This window comes from Chlorocebus sabaeus, chromosome 10 (assembly GCF_047675955.1).
Source record: "Chlorocebus sabaeus isolate Y175 chromosome 10, mChlSab1.0.hap1, whole genome shotgun sequence".
Lineage (NCBI taxonomy): Eukaryota > Metazoa > Chordata > Mammalia > Primates > Cercopithecidae > Chlorocebus > Chlorocebus sabaeus.
The window spans coordinates 66,526,679-66,543,954 of record NC_132913.1 but is presented as its reverse complement, the minus strand read 5'-3'; the positions used below and the strand labels follow the sequence as shown (position 1 = coordinate 66,543,954).

Genomic DNA, 17,276 nt, shown 5'->3' with positions numbered 1-17,276 from the left:
GAGGCCAGAGGAAATAAATGACCTGCCAAGGTGTCAAGTAGCGGGCCCTCTCTGAAGCCCAAATTTCTGAAATCAGGTCTAGCGACCCTTCCACTTTCCCAGACTGCCTCCCGCCTGGGGAGCCTGGGCCTCGACTAGGGGTGGGGTCGGTAGGGTCCGTCCGGGATCGCCAGAGTCCCGCTCGCGCCCAGCCCTCAGCCCCAGGCCCGGTTGGACGCCCCGCCCCGCCCCGCCCCGCCTGCTTCCCCCTTCCCGCGCCGGGCTGGGTCGCTGTACCGCCGTCACCCGGGCGTGCGCGGGGTCGCGCGGACGCGGCTCGGGCCGCGGGTGCCGAGAGGTCGCCGGGCCACCCGCGCCCCCGCTCCCGCCTGACGCACGGAGGGGCCGGGACGCGATTTGCCGCGAGTGACTGGAGCCGCTGGAGCCGCCGCCGCCGCCGTCGCCGCTGCTGCCGCCCGGGCCCGCTCCGCCCCCAGCCCGCCTTCCTCCCGCCGCGCCCTCCGCCTCCGCCCGCACCTCGCTAGCGTTCCCCTGTCCTCCCCACCGCCCCGGAGCCGCCGGCCGCTAGCGTCAGCGCCAGCCAGGTGAGTGTGGCCGCCGCTCGGCCTGGGCGGGAGAAGCGCGCAGGCCCCGCGGCCGGGTGGCCGGTGCAGCGGTGGCGCGGCGTCGGCGGCGCCAGCGGGCCCGGCTTTCTTCCCCCGCGCGGGCTGCGGGGCGGAGGGGCTGCGCAGTGAAGGAGGGGAGCCCCCGCCCCGCCACCCCTCCGCTCCCAGCGCCCTGGCCGCCCCCGCCGCCGCAGACAAAGCGCCCGAGGTGGGAGCTCCGCGGGCCGCCTTTGCCTCTGCGCGGTCTGCCGGGTGCGGCCGCGGCCCTCAGAGACCGGGCCGCGCGCTTTTCCGCTCTTGAGCGCCCTTGTTCATTTCTGGGTGAAAGGGACCCGAATTGTGCAACAGGTTTGGGCGTTAATCCTGATTTTCCAGCGGGTCTCTTTTGCCAGCGTGCAGGAACCAGATGTGGCTCCCGGCTCTGGGGCGAGTCCCCACGTCCAGCGCCCGCGGCTGGCTCCTTTGTGTGACCGGTGACCGGCCCTGTCGGGTGGGTGGGGGACACGGACTCGAGGCCCCAGGGCTGTGCCGGGGCCCCTGCACGCCTCCTCAGGTCGCGGGGCTTGGCTTCCGCGGGCCTGCCGGAGGTTAACATCCCTCCAGCGTTTGGGAGAGTCACAAAGGGGAGGAGAGAGCGGGTTGGCCAGGGTCCGTCGGTTGTGTATTTTTCTATTTTAGGTAGACTCATACTAGAAAAGAGCCGCAGTCTGACCAGCTCTTGAGGGTACGGGTGGCATTTCACCCTGGGATGCACGGTTTGGACTTGGCTGTTGCTCTGATATCCCCCTTGGTTTTCTTGGTGCTTTGACATCTTTCTCTCATGCACAGACATCGCGGGAGAAGTTGGAAGTGCTGCCGAGGGAGTAACTAGATAGCAGCTGTTTGACAGGTCGTCTCTTGCTTCACGTTTTGCCTGTGTCAAGCATGCCCACCATGTATCCCAGCATAGCTTGGCAAACCATCAAATTTAAATTGCTACTAAAAATCCTAATCCTTATACATACCTACATACACAGACACATATATATCTATGTATTTTTTCTATTTTGGCTGGCTAAATCTTATTTTCTTAATGTGAGAATTTTCCCCCCCCAAGGAAGAATGCATAATAAGGTACACTTTATCTTTGTTTACATACCTTGGGTTATGCCAATACCTAGCTGGTTTCATTGGTATGCTATTTTAGTGTAACAATACTAATTCCTTTAGCTTTGAGCAGTAAAATACGTCTTTGTTCTAGGACCAGGAAGCTTTTATACGTAATACTTTGGCCCCACGACTAAATACATGAAAAAATTCCCGAAGGACCTAGAAAGCATTTCACAACTCTATAGGCTGTTTTTATGTTCCAAATTCCAGGAAATCGTTTTGTTGAATATTCAAACATTCTGGACTAAATTTAACCTTAAAAATTGGGCCCACTCTAGTAAGTTCCCCAGCATTAGAAAAATGAATTGATTGCATTTACCAAACATTTTAGCCCCTGTGAGTGAGAATTGCATGGAATAATTGATGTAAGAGATTAGGAGCTAGTGATGGACTAGGAATCTGACAACAGAATGCAGAATGTAGAAAGTTGTAAGTAGAGGTCACGAAGTTGCATCTACTTGGGTTTTAGTTGATTGCTAGGCATTTAATGACATTTTAAACAGGTAATCTAATGATGTATCTGAAAATGAAATGTCCACTAATTAAGAAAACAAAGTATTGCATTTTGACCTTTTTAAAAAAATGTGTTTTATAATGACTTGTTGAAGCTTTTCCACTCTCTAAAAATGAACTTGGTATTAATGACATTTCTTTTGAAAAAATGAAATTATACCAAACTAATCCGATTCTTAGAAAGTTTCTCTGTTATAGTAGTTTAACTTTACTAAAAATACCATTAATCTGTATAGTAGCTAACTTCAAAGATCTTTTAAAGCTGTTACAAGCAACATGAACAACCTCTTGAGGAAAGTAGAATATTTACTAATAAAAAGTAGCGAGCAGAGAAGTGAGCCACGACTGGACCATTCCATCCTGGGTGACAGATCCAGCCTTGTCTCAAAAAAAAAAAAAAAAAAAAAGAAAAAGCAGAGACTTAAATATTTATAATCGTTTTGTTTGAGATATAATTCATATGCCATAGAATTCACTTTTTTAAAGTATACAATTTAGTGGTTTTAATATATTCACAAAATTGTGCAAATGTCAACACTAACCCAAGAACATTATTACCCTAAAAAGAACCTTGTACCTAGTAGCTTTTGTTACTATTCCCCCTCCCCCATATTTGACAACCACTAATTTACTTTATGTCTCTATGGATTTGCCTATTTTGGACATTTCATGTGAATAGAATCATAATATGTGGCCTTTTGTGTCTTTCACTTAGCATTATGCTTTCAGGGTTTATTCATATTATATCGTATATCAATACTTCATACCTTTTATGGCAGAATATTATTTTGTTATATGGCTATGCCACATTTTGTTTGTCCAGTCTTCAATTGATGGGCATTTGGGTTGTTTCTACTTTTTGGCCATAATGAATAATGTTGTGGACACTCATTTACAAGTTTTTGTATGGTATATATGCTTTCAGTTTTCTTGGATGTATACCTAGATGTGTAATTGCTGGGTTATATGGTAATTCTGTTTAACTTTTTGAGGATCTGCTAGACTGTTTTCCATAGCTGCTGCACTGTTTTACATCCCTTCTAGCAGTGTATGAGGATTCCATTGTCTCCACATCCTTGCCAACACTTAATGTTTGTCTTTTTGATGATAGCCATCCTAGTGGCTGTGAAGTGATATCGCATTGTGATTTTCACTTGTATTTCATCTTTTCATGTTTTTATTGGCCATTTGTGTATCATTTTCTCATTTAATCTTTTAAATGGTGCTGTAAGGTAGGTTTATTCCTATTTTACTGCCAGGAAACTAAAGTGCAAAGAAGTTTAATCATTTGCTTGTTTTTTTAACCTTATAGTTAATAAATTGCAAAGTCTGAATGTAAACTCAGGTCTTCTGACTCTACTTCCTGCACTCAATGAGGCATACAGAAGTTAAATTGTGTTTGTGAATGTCTGGCTGATCAGTGACAAAGTGAGGGAAAAATAAAAAAAAACAAACAATAACAAAAAATAAGGTGTTGTGGCCACACTGCCACATATTCATCAGATTTTATTATGCATTTTCAAATAAATTCCTTTTCTTTTATCATAATAAGGTAGATCTGCTTTCCACATTTCCAACGGGGAAACAGAGTCAGAGTGATTCAACCTAGTAACAGCTTCTTAATGGCATAGCCGATCCTAGAACCCACTGTTTCAGAATTTGAATGGTATATATGTATATATAGAGAGTAAAAGCTGAAAATCTCCCTTCACTTTGTCCTTTCCCCTTCCTCACTCCTAAGACCACTTCCGTGTTAGAGAAACCGCTGTTAACAGTTTGAGGTGTATATTTCCAAACCTGTATCTTTGTATTTGTGTGTGTATTTATGTATAAATATACATTCTACCGTCCATAAACACATGTTGCTATTCACAATGTTTTTTCTTTTACAAATGGGATTATACTATACATATTCCTTTGTTTTTCACTTAAATATGTTAAACTTTTGCATATGTAATTACAAAGGATAAATCTAATATTACGTTTTCATTCAAGTTTGCTCTCCATGCCTGGCGTTAGTGTCAGGATGAAGCCAGGATTAAGAATGATTAGGAAACTTTTCACTTTTTTCTGTGCTCTGAAACAGTTTAAAATATCTGCCCTTGAAATGTTTACTAGAAATCGTCTGACAACTTGGGGTCAGAGAGAGATCTGAGATGACCTTTCTAATTTTTTTTTTTCTTTAGAGACAGGGTCTTGCTCTGTTGCCCAGGCTAGAGTGCAGTGGCGTGATCACACCTCAACTGCCTGAGCTCAAGTGATTCGCCCACCTTAGCTTCCCAAGTGGCTGAGACTACAGGCATGTGCCACCATGTGCAGCTAATTTTTGCATTTTTTGTAGAGGTGAAGTTTCTTGGTGTTGCCAAGGCTGGTCTCTAACTCCTGAGCTCAAGCAATCTGCCCACCTTGGCCTTCTCAAATGCTGAGATTACAGACATGAGCCATTGCACCTGGCCCATTTTCTTATTTATAAAATGGCAATAATTCCTACCTCATAAGAGTTTTGAAATATTAAATGGTATGTGAGCTAATATATGAAACGCCTCAGTAGTTGCATCTAACAGAATAAATAAATGTAATAAACTGTAACATGCTATACAAATGTAAATACGTTACTACAGTTATTGTAATTATGCTTTAACCTAATAGGAACAGATTTAAGTAGATAGGATGGTGGAGCTAGGGACAGTTTCCACTAATAAATCAGAAGAATCTGTAAAAATTCACAGGCCATTTGCGATTTGATTCTGGTAGACAGTGGTATCTAAATACACTCTTTAAGAAGGATAGTAGGGAAAATCATTAACAAAACAGATCTGGATTAATCTTGTGTTGTCAGTTGTTAGCCTTGTGACTGGACAAGTTAATTTCTCAGTAACATGAGATAACACCTTCTTTTATAGGGCAGTTAAGAAGAAAGAGATTAGTTTCTAGCATGCAGTAGATGTTCAAAATAGTCAATATTTTTTTCTTTCCATGTAATAAATACCCAACAGTGACAAACCTGAGATGTTGAGTTTTACTATTTTACGGTTGCTTAGTGAGTTGGAAAGAACATTAAGCCATAAGTCAGAGTTTTGTTCTGTCCTGTGTTTATTAGCCATTGGCTGTGGATGAGTCACCTAAGTGCTTAGATCCTTCTGTTTTCCTTATCTATAAAAAAGCTAGAGAACTAAGACAGGCACGGTGGCTCACACCTGTAATCCCAGGACTTTGGGAGACTGAGGGGGGTGGATCACAAGGTCAGGAGTTCAAGACCTGCCTGGCCAAGATGGTGAAATCCTGTCTCTACTAAAAATACAAAAATTAGCCGGGTGTGGTGGCGGGCGCCTGTAATCCCAGCTACTTGGGAGGCTGAGGCAGAGAATTGCTTGAACCCGGGAGGTGGAGGTTGCAGTGAGCCGAGATCACGCCACTGCACTCCAGCCTGGGTGACAGAGTGAGACTTTGTCTCAAAAAAAAAGGCTAGAGAACTACACATCTTATCTCATTTAATTTTTCCAATAATCCTATCAGATAGGGATGATTTCCATTTTCCCTTTCTAATAGACAAACAAAGGTGCAGGAATTGGATTTTCCAAGGTCTACTTGGTGGACTCTCCCAGTCCTGGCACTATTCTTTGGCTCATTAGAACTATTCACTCCTGGGATGATAGGGTGTGCCCTTATATACAGGGAATACCAAGGGGGGAAACCTACTGTAAACTGAAATACTAAGTGTATGAATAAACAAAGCAGTGTTGGATGAGACCACTTACTTATTAATGACTTCCATTAATAAAATACAAAATAAGGATTGTTAATGTGTCCCAAAGCCAATGCTTAAGAATAGCAATTTAAGATGATACTTCATTTTCTCATAATCACCTTATCTAAATAATTTATTACCTACTCCTAATTTCATTTTCAGTTTGACCAAGTAAAGCAGAGAAGTAAATTAGTAAGTTAGTGGTCAGAGCTGGTTTGATAGTGGTGTGTGTATGTGTGCGTGCGCGCGGGTGTGTGTGACAGCTGAGAAGTACAGTTCTTCAGCAGCTTGGCATATGCAGAAACTGCACATTCTTGGAAAGAAGTAATCTGATTATAATTCGTTGCCTTCTAGTAGATTTGCAGAGTCATTTAGAAAATGAACCTGCCTTTGTCAGCTGGTTTGTAAAGACCTATTGATTATATTCTTGAAAGACAGTAATATTGTCTTTCCTTTACTAGGCATTGCCAAAGCTTTTGCTTATGAGTTTCATTTTATTTGATCAGGTTCAGTGATACTGATTTGGTATCTCTGCATGCTTTGTGCTAGGGATATATGAAACAAAATGCTGTTGAGAGATCACAAATTGAACTGTGATTCAGTAATAGTTTAGAAAGTTTAGGAATTCTATCTATTAGGGCTTCAGTTAGCCTATTTTTGTAGTAGAAGTGGGAATTACTGTGTTTAGGTTAGATAATTTTTATCAGAAAAGGCTTGAATTGCACTGTGTAAATTCTCACTGACATTGCTTCTTTTCTGCAGAATACAAAATACTTTGGAGCTATATATAAGAATTAGAAAACATGGTTCTTGTTTTCAAAGAGTTTATAATCAATTAGGGAGGCAATGAAGGAAGAAACTGAGTAAAAGAATAAAGAGCTCTTAAAGCTTGTGTCTTGTCTTTGTAAAATCAATTTTGCAACATTGGACTTTGGTAAGGTGTCATAGGTCTCTCCTGAGGGACAATATGAGAAACATCTATCCCTTTGAAGACTGGTGGTTATGTGTCTCATATATTTTGATCATTCTTTGGGGCTCTTTTTGCTATATAAAATTAGTGTTTGATTTAACTACCAAGGGTAGCTCCCCTTCTGAGAACTTCTCTGTGTATCTCTTAGATTGCCTGGGTTTTCCTTTTTGTTATGGCTGCTAGAAAGCCAGAACTAGATTTGTGGCCCACTGCAGAACACGTAAATATGTTTTTATATTATACAATTTTTAGCCTTTTTCTTGGCACCATTTTTGGTTCTTTTCTCTATTCTTTGCGTTTATTTTTAATTTGTTAACTTGTTATAGTGCATTTATTGTGTCTTTAACCCTTTTCAGAACAAAATGGGGTATATACAAATAAAGGCATACCCCTAAGGTATTGCCAGTTCAGTTTCAGACCACCATAGTAAAGCAAATATCTCAAAGCAAGTCATACAAGTTTTTTGTTTCTCAGTGCATATAAAAGTTATGTTCACACTGTAGTTTACAAAATGTGTAATAGAATTATGTCTAAAAAATGATCTATATATATCTTCATTTAAAAATACTTTATTGCTTAACAATGCTACGGATCCTCTGAGCCTAAGTGAGTTGTAATCTTTTTGCTGGTGGAAGGTCTTACATTAATGTTTATAGCTACTGACTGATCAGGATGGTAGTTGCTTGAAGTTTGGGGTAGCTATGGCAATTACTTCTTTGCTTTCTTTTCTTTTTCATAAGGGCAGCCCCCGAACCAGAATAGGTTCAAGATAGACTCCCTTATTCTATGACATAGAATGAGATGTGTCCTGATTTTAAATAAAATTGAAAAAAAAAAACCCCAATAATGAAGTATGCCACGTTGATGGACTCTTCTCATGAAAGATTTCTCTGTGGCATGAGATGCTGTGTGGTAGCATTTGAGCCACAGTAGAACTTTCACAATTTGAGTCAGTCCTCTCAAACCCTGCCACTGCATTTTCAACTAAGTGTATGTAACATTCTAAATCCTTTGTTGTCATTTGAACAATGCTTATGGCACGTTCACTAGGAGTAGATTCCATCTCAAGAAACTACTTTCTTTGCTCCTCCATATAAAGCGACTCTTATTTGTTAAAGGTTTTTTTGTTGTTGTTTTGGTTTTTTTTTTGAGATGGAGTCTCACTCTGTCGCCTAGGCTGGAGTTCAGTGGCACGATCTCTACCCAGTGCAACCTCTCCCTCCCAGGTTCGAGTGATTCTCCTGTCGCAGCTTCCCAGGTAGCTGGGACTATAGGCTTCTGCCACCACGCCCGACAAATTTTTTGTATTTTGAGTAGAGACGGGGTTTCACTGTGTTAGCCAGATTGGTCTCCATCTCCTGACCTCGTGATCCGCCTGCCTCGGCCTCCCAAAGTGCTGGGATTACGTGAATAAGACACTGCGCCTGGCCCCATCTGTTAAAGTTTTATCATGAGATTGCAGCAATTCAGTCACATCTGCAGGCTCCACTTCTAATTCTAGTTCTCTTGTTGTTTCTACCACATCTGCAGTTACTTCCTCCATGAAATTTTGAACCCCTTAAAGTTATCCATGGAAGCTGGGATCAACTTCTTCCAAACTCCTGTTTACGTCAGTATATTTTGACCTCCTTCCATGAATCACAGATGTTTTTAATGGAGTCTAGATTGGTGAATCTTTTCTAGAATGTTCTCAGTTTGCCCAAATCCATCAGATAAATCACTGTCTATGGCAGCTATAGCCTTTGAAATGTATTTCTAAAATAATAAGACTTGAAAGTCAAAATTACTCCTTGATCCTTGGGCTACAGAATGACTTTTGTGTCAGCAGGTATGGAAACATTAATTTCCTTGTACATCTCCATCAGGGTTCTTGGATGACCAGGTGCATTGCCAATGAACAGTAATATTTTCAAAGGAATCTTTTTTTTTTTTTTTTTTTTTTTTGTCTGAGCAGCAGGTCTTAATAGTAGGCTTAAAAGATTCAGTAAACCATGCTGTAAGCACTTATGCTGTTATCCAGGCTTTGTTATTCCATTTGTAGAGAACAGGCTGAGTAGATTTCAGTCTGTTCAGAATGGTAAACGAGCATCGGCTTTCACTTAAGGTCACCAGCTGCTTTAACCCCTGACGAGAGTCAGCCTGTCCTTTGAAATTTTGAAGCCATTTACTTCTCTCTTGCTGTGAAAGTCCTAGATGACATCTTTGTCTAATAGAAGGCTGATTCATCTACTTTGAAAATCTGTTGTTTAGTGTAGCCACCTCCATCAGTTATCTTAGCTAGATTTTTTTGGTAACGTCCTGCAGCTTCTACATCAGCACTTGCTGCTTCATCTTGTACATTTATGTTATGGAGATGACTTCTTTCCTTAAACCTCATGAACCAACTCCTACTAGCTTCAAACTTGCCTTCTGGAGCTTCCTCACCTCTCAGCCTTCGTAGAATTGACTAGAAGTAGTGTCTTGCTCTGAATTAGGCTTTGGCTTAAGGGAATGTTGTGGCTGGTTTGGTCTTCTATCCAGACCACTGGACCTTTCTCCATATTAACAATGTGGCTGTTTCACTTTCTTATCATTCGTATGTTTTCTGGAGTGGCACTCTTACTTTCCTTCGAGAACTTTACCTTAGAATTTACAGCTTGACTAACTGTCACTAGAGACCTAGCTTTTGACCTCTTTTGTCTAAAGACATACCTTCCTCAGTAAGCTTAATCATTTCTAGCTTTTCATTTAAAGTGAGAAATGTGACTCCTCGTTTCACTTCAATATTTAGAGGCCATGGTAGGATTATTGATTGGCCTAATTTCAATATTATTGTGTCTCCTGGGATAGAGAGGCCTGAGGAGAAGGAGAGAGACAGGAGAACCCCCATTTAGTGGAGCAGTCAGAATATACACGATGTGTATTGATGAAGTTCATCGTCATATGGGTGTGATTCATGGTGCCCCCAAACAATTAACATCAAAGATCGCTGATCACAGATCACCATAACAGATACAATAATAATGAAAAAGCTTGAAATATTGTGAGAATTACCAACATGTGACACAGAAACACAAAGTGAACACATGCTGTTGGAAAAATGAGCTGACAAACTTGCTCCACTTAGGATTACCACCAACCTTCAATCTGTGAAAAATATAGTATCTGCAAAGCACAATAAAGCAAAGTGTATTAAAGTGAGATATGCATGTAGATATACATAAAATCCATGGCAAACATATTGAGGCAAACAGATTAATATAGTAGGGACTAGATATGGCAAGTATGTTTTATTTCATGGGCTAGCTTTAATTGATAGTGAAGACTGCCTAGAAGACTGCATTGAGAAGTTAGTTGGACATAGCTTCTGGATTTAGTGGGAAAGGATACTGTGATCATTGAATGGTGTTTATTGTTGTGAGTAGGCGTAGTGATGGTGTTAGTGCCTGTATTTGCTGTCCCTGGTATAGATAGAATATTCAGAATGCTAAATAGCACATAGGTGGGTGGCTTTTAAGTTTAAAGTTAGGTTTTGCAGGGAGAGATGCGAATTTGGGGAAAAATGCTGGTGACTCTGGAATTAGCAGTCAGATTGGTTCAGCTGGAATAAAAAGTCTGTAGTGCATTAAGGAGAAATGAGGTTGGTGGAAAAAGTAAGGAAGGGGATATAGGAAGCCTTAATGGATAGATGGAGTAGATTAGATTTTCTTTTTTAGCTCCTAAATTTTTTTTTTTCTCATTAATCCTCTATATTCTTTCCACAGTCTTTGTCTTAGTTCAGCTCCTGGTCATCCTTTTTATTTAAAAGTTAATTATTTTTTGAATAGATAATACATTAATATGTTTCAAATTTTATTTTTTATTTTTATTTTTGAGACAAGATCTGTCTCTGCCACCCAGGCTGAAGTGCAGTGGTGCAGTCAGGGTTCTCTGCACCCTCAAACTTCTGGGCTTAGGTGATCCTCCTGCCTCAGCCTCCTGAGTAGCTGGGACTACAGGTGCGTGCCACCACACCTAGCTAATTTTTGTATTTTTTATAGAGTCAGGGTTTTGCCATGTTGCCCGCGCTGGTCTCCAACTCCTAAGCTCAAGCAGATATGCTTGCTTCAGCCTCCTAAAGTGCTGGGGTTACAGGTGTGAGCCACTATGCCTGGCCTCTAAATTTAAAAGGTGTAAGAGGACACCTTAAAATTTAAAAATTTTAAATTTAAGAATTTAAAAATTCTTCCTTTCATTCCTACTCAACTGCTGAGTTCTCTCCTCCACAAAGTCAGTGTCATCAGATTCTTATGTATTCTTCCAGAAATATTTTATGTATATGCATATGGTTTCCCATCCTTTTTATACAAACGATACTTCAGTACCTATTCCTATATTGCTTCTTCTATGTCACATAGTGTTCTGTACCTTACTTTTTTTACTTCTTGGAAAATTACATTAAAAGCTTTCATCTTTTCTATTTTTAAATATACTTTTTGTTTTAGAATAATTTTGGATTTGCAAAACAGTTGCAGAATAGTACAACGTCCCCATATACACCTCACCCAGTTTCAGTTTCCACTGACAGTATCCTACTGTGGTTCATTTGTCAAAACTAAGAAACCAGCATCAGTATGTTACTGTTAACTGGAGACTTGCTTTGGATATCACCAGTTTTTCCATTAAAGTTCTTTTTCTGTTTCAGGAACCATCCAGAAAACAAGATTGCATTTAGTTGTCATTTCTCCTTAGTCTCCTCTTGACAGTTTTTCCGAGGTTTTTTTTTTTTTTAATGGAAGTTTTAAGAAGTACTGGTGATTTATTTTAAGATGTACACTCTAAAAAACAAAAGTGTTGAATCTTACTTTTTGTCAGCTGGATGGGAGTAGTAGTGGTGGTGGTCCTTTGCTCTTTTCCCATGTTTGAGTTTTATGTTTGGAAGTCTGTGAGGTCAGCCTAAACACCTATCTATTTTATGCCTCTCTTCTCCCCAGACTTTTATAGTTCATTTACTCCTCACAGGATGGAGGCTGTAAGAACTTTGGGATGTGAGAACAGATGAACAGATTCCTGGGGGTTGGAAGGGAGGAAGATATACAAAAATGGTCTCCATGCTGAAAGAAGGAAAGGGGTATCAAACCAGGGGAGGGAAGTAGACACTATGAAAATAACATCTGGATATTTGCAACTTGAGTCTTGGGTTCTGAATAATTAAGTTTAAAAGAGTGGCAGGGACAAAAGAGAGGTCAAGTCAACTATTAAGTTTCTGGGCCAAATTCTCCCAGATGTAGTATTTGTACTGAAACAATTTTTCTAGTGGACCCAGCAAAATAAAAAACAAATAAAGCCCCTACTTCCTCAATTTAACCAAGTCAAACCAAAAGGTAAAAATACCTCTTAGCTGCCTTGAAGTGCAAGACAAGCATTTAAAAAGACAGTTCAGTCCTTGTTTAAATCTTTTTCTGATTTGATAGAGGAAGGTGGAAAAGAGTGGACTCCTGAGGCAGGAGATAGAAAGGATGCTATAGAGAACTTGAAAGATGAGAGAAAAGGGAGCTTAAAGGCAGCTCAGAAGACAAACAGGGATTTTTACAGTTTTTACTAGATCTTGAATTACCTTTACTCACAGCCAGATGAAAGCTGTATACCAGAGATTTCCCCCAGTAGGACAGGCAGCTAACCAGATACGCATCTTGAGTTGTGGTGAGGCGTAAGCCACTACTACTTTATAGTTTAGTATTTGTATCCCATTTACTTTCAAAATACCTAAGAACTCCAAGATTAGAAATAGAGTGAGTGGATGCGTTAGGGCCTCTGAATTAAACAGTTGACAACACCTGTACTACAGTTTAATTCTGCTCTGAACATACAGTTTCCGTTCAAATGTTATTTGAGCTAAACTGCTTTTGAACTTTGAGAGAATATTTAAGCCTATCAATTACTCATACCTTAGTGTGAATCATTTAAGCAAATTATTGCATTCTCCTTAACACTTTGCTGACATCAGATACTGTGGAAGTAAGAATGTTGATAGGAGAGATAATTTTATAATTTACATCTGGTCTTAGTCCATTCAGGGTGCTATAACAGAATACCATATTCTGGGTGGCTTATGAGCAACAAAAATTTATTTCTTACGGTTTTGGAGGCTGGGAAATCCAGGATCCAATTATGACAGATTTTGTGTCTGGTGAGGGCCAGCTTCTTGGTTTGTAGTTGACCATCTTCTTTCTGTATCTTCACATGGGAAAAGGGGCAAGGGAACTCTCCAGATCTCTTATAAGAATACTAATCTCACTGATTAGGTCTCTACCCTCATGAGCTAATAACCTACCAAAGGCTTCATCTCCTAATACTCTCACATTAGGTGTTAGGATTTTAATGTATGAATTTGTGGGGGAGGACACAAACATTCAGTCTGTAGTACATCTCTTGTGCAGGATAGTGCTGGACCCTGCAGTTGTTGCTTTGGGTGACATTTAAACATTGAGCATAGACTGGTGATTGGAAGCGCTGGTGTTGGAGCAAGGACAGGTCTGGATTAGACAGAACCTGGCCCTCCTTAATCATTCCACATATGGTAACTAATATATCTTCATCCACCCCTGTGTGACCATTGTTATTCTTGTACTTTATTTTAGAACACAGCATTCAAATATTAGAAAGTACAAAAAAGATTTCGGGTAAGTTTCCCACCCATGTGTAGCAAGATATAAAGAGTTTCTTTCTGTGGCCACACCCAGTTCCTTGTCACCCACTACTTCCTCCTTAATACCTGGCAGCCATTATTCTCCAATTTCTATAATTTTGTCATTTCAAGAGTCCTGTATAAATGGGATCTTATTGTATATATATTTTTGGGATTTTCTTTTTAATTCAGCATAATTCACTGGAGATTCATACACAGGTTATTACTCTGTTTCCGTAGTTCCTTTTTTATTGCTGAGTAGTATTCTGTGGTATGGATGTACCACAGTTTATTCACCCATTGAAGGATATCTAGGCTGTTTCTAGCTTTTGACTCTTATGAGTAAAGCTGCTGTAAACGTTCATGTATAGGTTTTTGTGTGAACATCACTCTTCATTTCTCTGGAATGAATGCCTAAGTGTGCAATTGCCAAGTTGTATGGTAGTTGCATGTTTAGGTTTTAAAGAGATTGCCAAACTGTCTTCCACAGTGTCTGTACTATTAATATTTTAAATTCCCTCTAACAATATATGAATGTTAAAGATGGAACTATATCCCCACACATTTCATATGTTGAAGCCCTAACCCCTAGTACCTCAGAATGTGATTGTATTTGGAAACAGGTTTTTCTAAAAAGTGATTTTTGTTGAAATTGGGTCTTTAGAGTGGGCCCTAATCCATCTGACTGGTATCCTTAAAAGAAGAAATTTGAACACACAGAGAGACACCAGGGATATGTGCAAACAAAAGAAAGACCATGAAAGGGCACAGAAAAAAGATGGTACCTGCAAGCCAAAGAAAGAGACCTCAGAAGAAACCAAACCTGCTGATACGGAACTGTAAGAAAAGACATTTTGCTGTTTAAGCTACCCAGTCTGTAGTATTTTGTTATGGTTGCTCTAGGAGAATAATAATATGAGTAATCCAGTTTTTTTGCAATTTGATTCTTCACTGTTTTGTTTTTTTTAGCCATTATGATAGGTTTGTAGTGATGTCTCACTATGGTTTTAATTTGTATTTTCCTGGTGGCTAATGATGTTGAACATCTTTTCATGTGCTCGTCATCTGTATATCCTCTTTGATGAGATGTCTGTTCATGACTTCTACCCTTCTGCCTGTTTTCTATTTGGATTTCTTTTTTTTAAACTGGTGGGTTTCAAGCCTTCTCTATATATTCTAGAAACTAGTTCTTTGTTGAATATGTGGTTTGTTAAGTAATTTATCCCACTCTATAGCTTGTCTTTTCATTCTCTTAAGATGGTTGTTCACAGAGCAAGTTTTTAGTTTTGATGAAATTTCAGCTCTAGATCCTGAAAATTTTGAAAAACTTTTCTTCTAAAAGTTTTACAGTTTTTCACTTTTCATTTAAGTCTATGATCGGTTTTGTATAAGGTGTGAGACTTAGGTCAAGGTTCTTCCTTCTTTCCTTCCTTCCGTCCTTCCGTCCATCCGTCCGTCCGTCCTTTCTTTCTTTTTGCCTGTGGATATTCAGTTGCTCCACCACCATTTGTAGGAGAGGCAATCTTTCTCCATTGAGTTGTTTTTGTGCCTTTGTCAAAAAGCAATTGGGCATATTTGTGTGTTTCTATTTCTGAGTTTTCCTGTTTTATTCATTTATTGGGTTAACTGATTCCTTCTACTGTATTGTTTTCCAAAATTGTTTTACGTAGTCTTTGCCTCTGTATGTAACTTTTAGGATAATTTTTTTCTGTATTTACAAAGAATTTTGATAGAATTATGCTAGGAATTGCATTTAACTCATATAAATTCAGAGATAATTGGCACATTTCTATAGTGAGTCTGCAAATCCATGAATATGTTATGTCTCTCAGTGTTTTATAGGTCTTTGATTTCTCTCATCAGTATTTTGTAGTTTCCAGCACACAAGTATTATACATATTTTGTTAGATTTATAACTAAATATTTAATTTTTTGGAGTGATTATAAATGGTATTGTTTTTTAAATTTCATTGTTCATATGTTCATTGCTAGTATGTAGAAGTACAATAGGGTTTTATATGTTTGTCTTATATCCTGCAGCCGTACAGAACTCACTAGTTCTAGGATTTTTTGCTAGATTTCTTGGGATTTCCTATATAGGCAATTATTTGCAAATAGGGGTAGTCTTACTTCTTTTCTTTTATCTGTATGCCTTTTATTTCCTTCCCTTATTATTGCACTGATTAGAACTTCCAGAACTGTATTGAAAAGATTGGTGAAAGTAGACATACCTGCCATGCTCTTTTTTTTTTTTTTTTTTTTTTAAAGACAGGGTCTCACTCTGTCACCCAGGCTGAGTGCAGTGATGTAATTATGGCTCAGTGCAGCCTCGACCTCCTGGGCTCAAGTGATCCTTCCACCTCAGCCTCCTGAGTAGCTAGGACCACAGGTGGGCACCACCACACCCAGCTAATTTTTTTGTTTTTTGTTTTTGTTTTTGTTGTTCTTGAGACAGGATTTCCCTATGTTTGCCAGGTTGGTCTTGAACTCCTGAGCTAAAGCAGTTTTCCGACCTTGGCCTCCCAAAGTGCTGAGATTACAAGTCTGAGCCACTGTGCCTGACTGCCATGTTCTTTATCTTAGGACAAAGTATTCAGTCTTTCACAATTGAATATAATATTAGCTTTAAGTTTTTAATGCAAACTCTACATCATGTTGATGAAGTTCCCCTTTATTCATATTTTTCTAAGAGGTTTCGTAGGTACTGAATTTTGCCTATTGCTTTTTTTGCAAGAGTTCATGATTATGTGATTGTTACCTCCTTTAGCTTGTTAATATGATTTTCCAATAGTCAATCAACTTGCCATCCCTACAATAAACCCCACTTGATTACTTTGTATAATCTTGCTGTATATTGCTGAATACTATTTGCTAATATTTAGTTTAGGATTCTTAGGTTTATATTCATATCTTTGCCTAGTTTTGGCATTAGTGTATTATTAACTTAATAAAATGAAATGGAAAGTGTTCCCTCCTCTTCTGTTTCTCTTTTCTGTTTCAATCTTCAACATGGACAATTCTTTTCTGTTTCTGGAAGAGACTATGTAGAATTGGTGTTAATTCCTTTTAAAGTATTTTGTAGACTTCTCCACCTGGGCTTGGAGATTTCTTTTTTCTTTTTGAGTTTTATAAATTATGAATTTATTTTACTTGATAACTAAAGAACTATTCAAATTATCTATTTTATATTAGATGGGTTGTGATAGTTTGAGTAAGTGGCCCATTTAATCAAAGTGTGTAGAGGTGTTCATAGTACTCTCTCTTGCTGTCTGCAGAGGCTGCCATGATATCTCTGTTGCGTTCCAAATATTGGTAATCTGTGTTGTCTCTTTTTTTTTTTTTTTACTTTTTTTCCCCTTCTGCTTGCTTTGAGTTTATTTTGCTCTTGAGATGGAAGCTTAAATTATTGTTTTGAGATTTTTTTCCTCTTTTCTAATGTATACATTTAGTGCTATAAATTTCCCTTCAGCATGGCCTTAGCTATGTTCCATGTATTTGGATATATTGTAGTTTCATTTTTCATTCAGTTCAATATGTTTTTTTATTTCCCTTGAGACTTCCTATTTGACTCTTAGGTAGTGTAAATTTCTGTTTATTCGTGTATCTACTGTACATTTAAGCCATTGCTAATTATTTACCATCCTA

The 17,276-nt window shown here is 39.4% G+C and overlaps 1 protein-coding gene across 1 annotated transcript in view; it reads left to right on the top strand.

Moving 5' to 3' along the window:
- Positions 1 to 400: 400 nt before the first annotated feature.
- The window catches only part of SESTD1 (SEC14 and spectrin domain containing 1), a 150,147-nt gene continuing 133,271 nt past the window's right edge, over positions 401 to 17,276 (top strand). The window contains exon 1 of the mRNA XM_007965522.3: positions 401 to 584. The gene's annotated coding sequence lies outside the window, so the exon portion shown is untranslated. The remainder of the gene's footprint in view (positions 585 to 17,276) is intronic.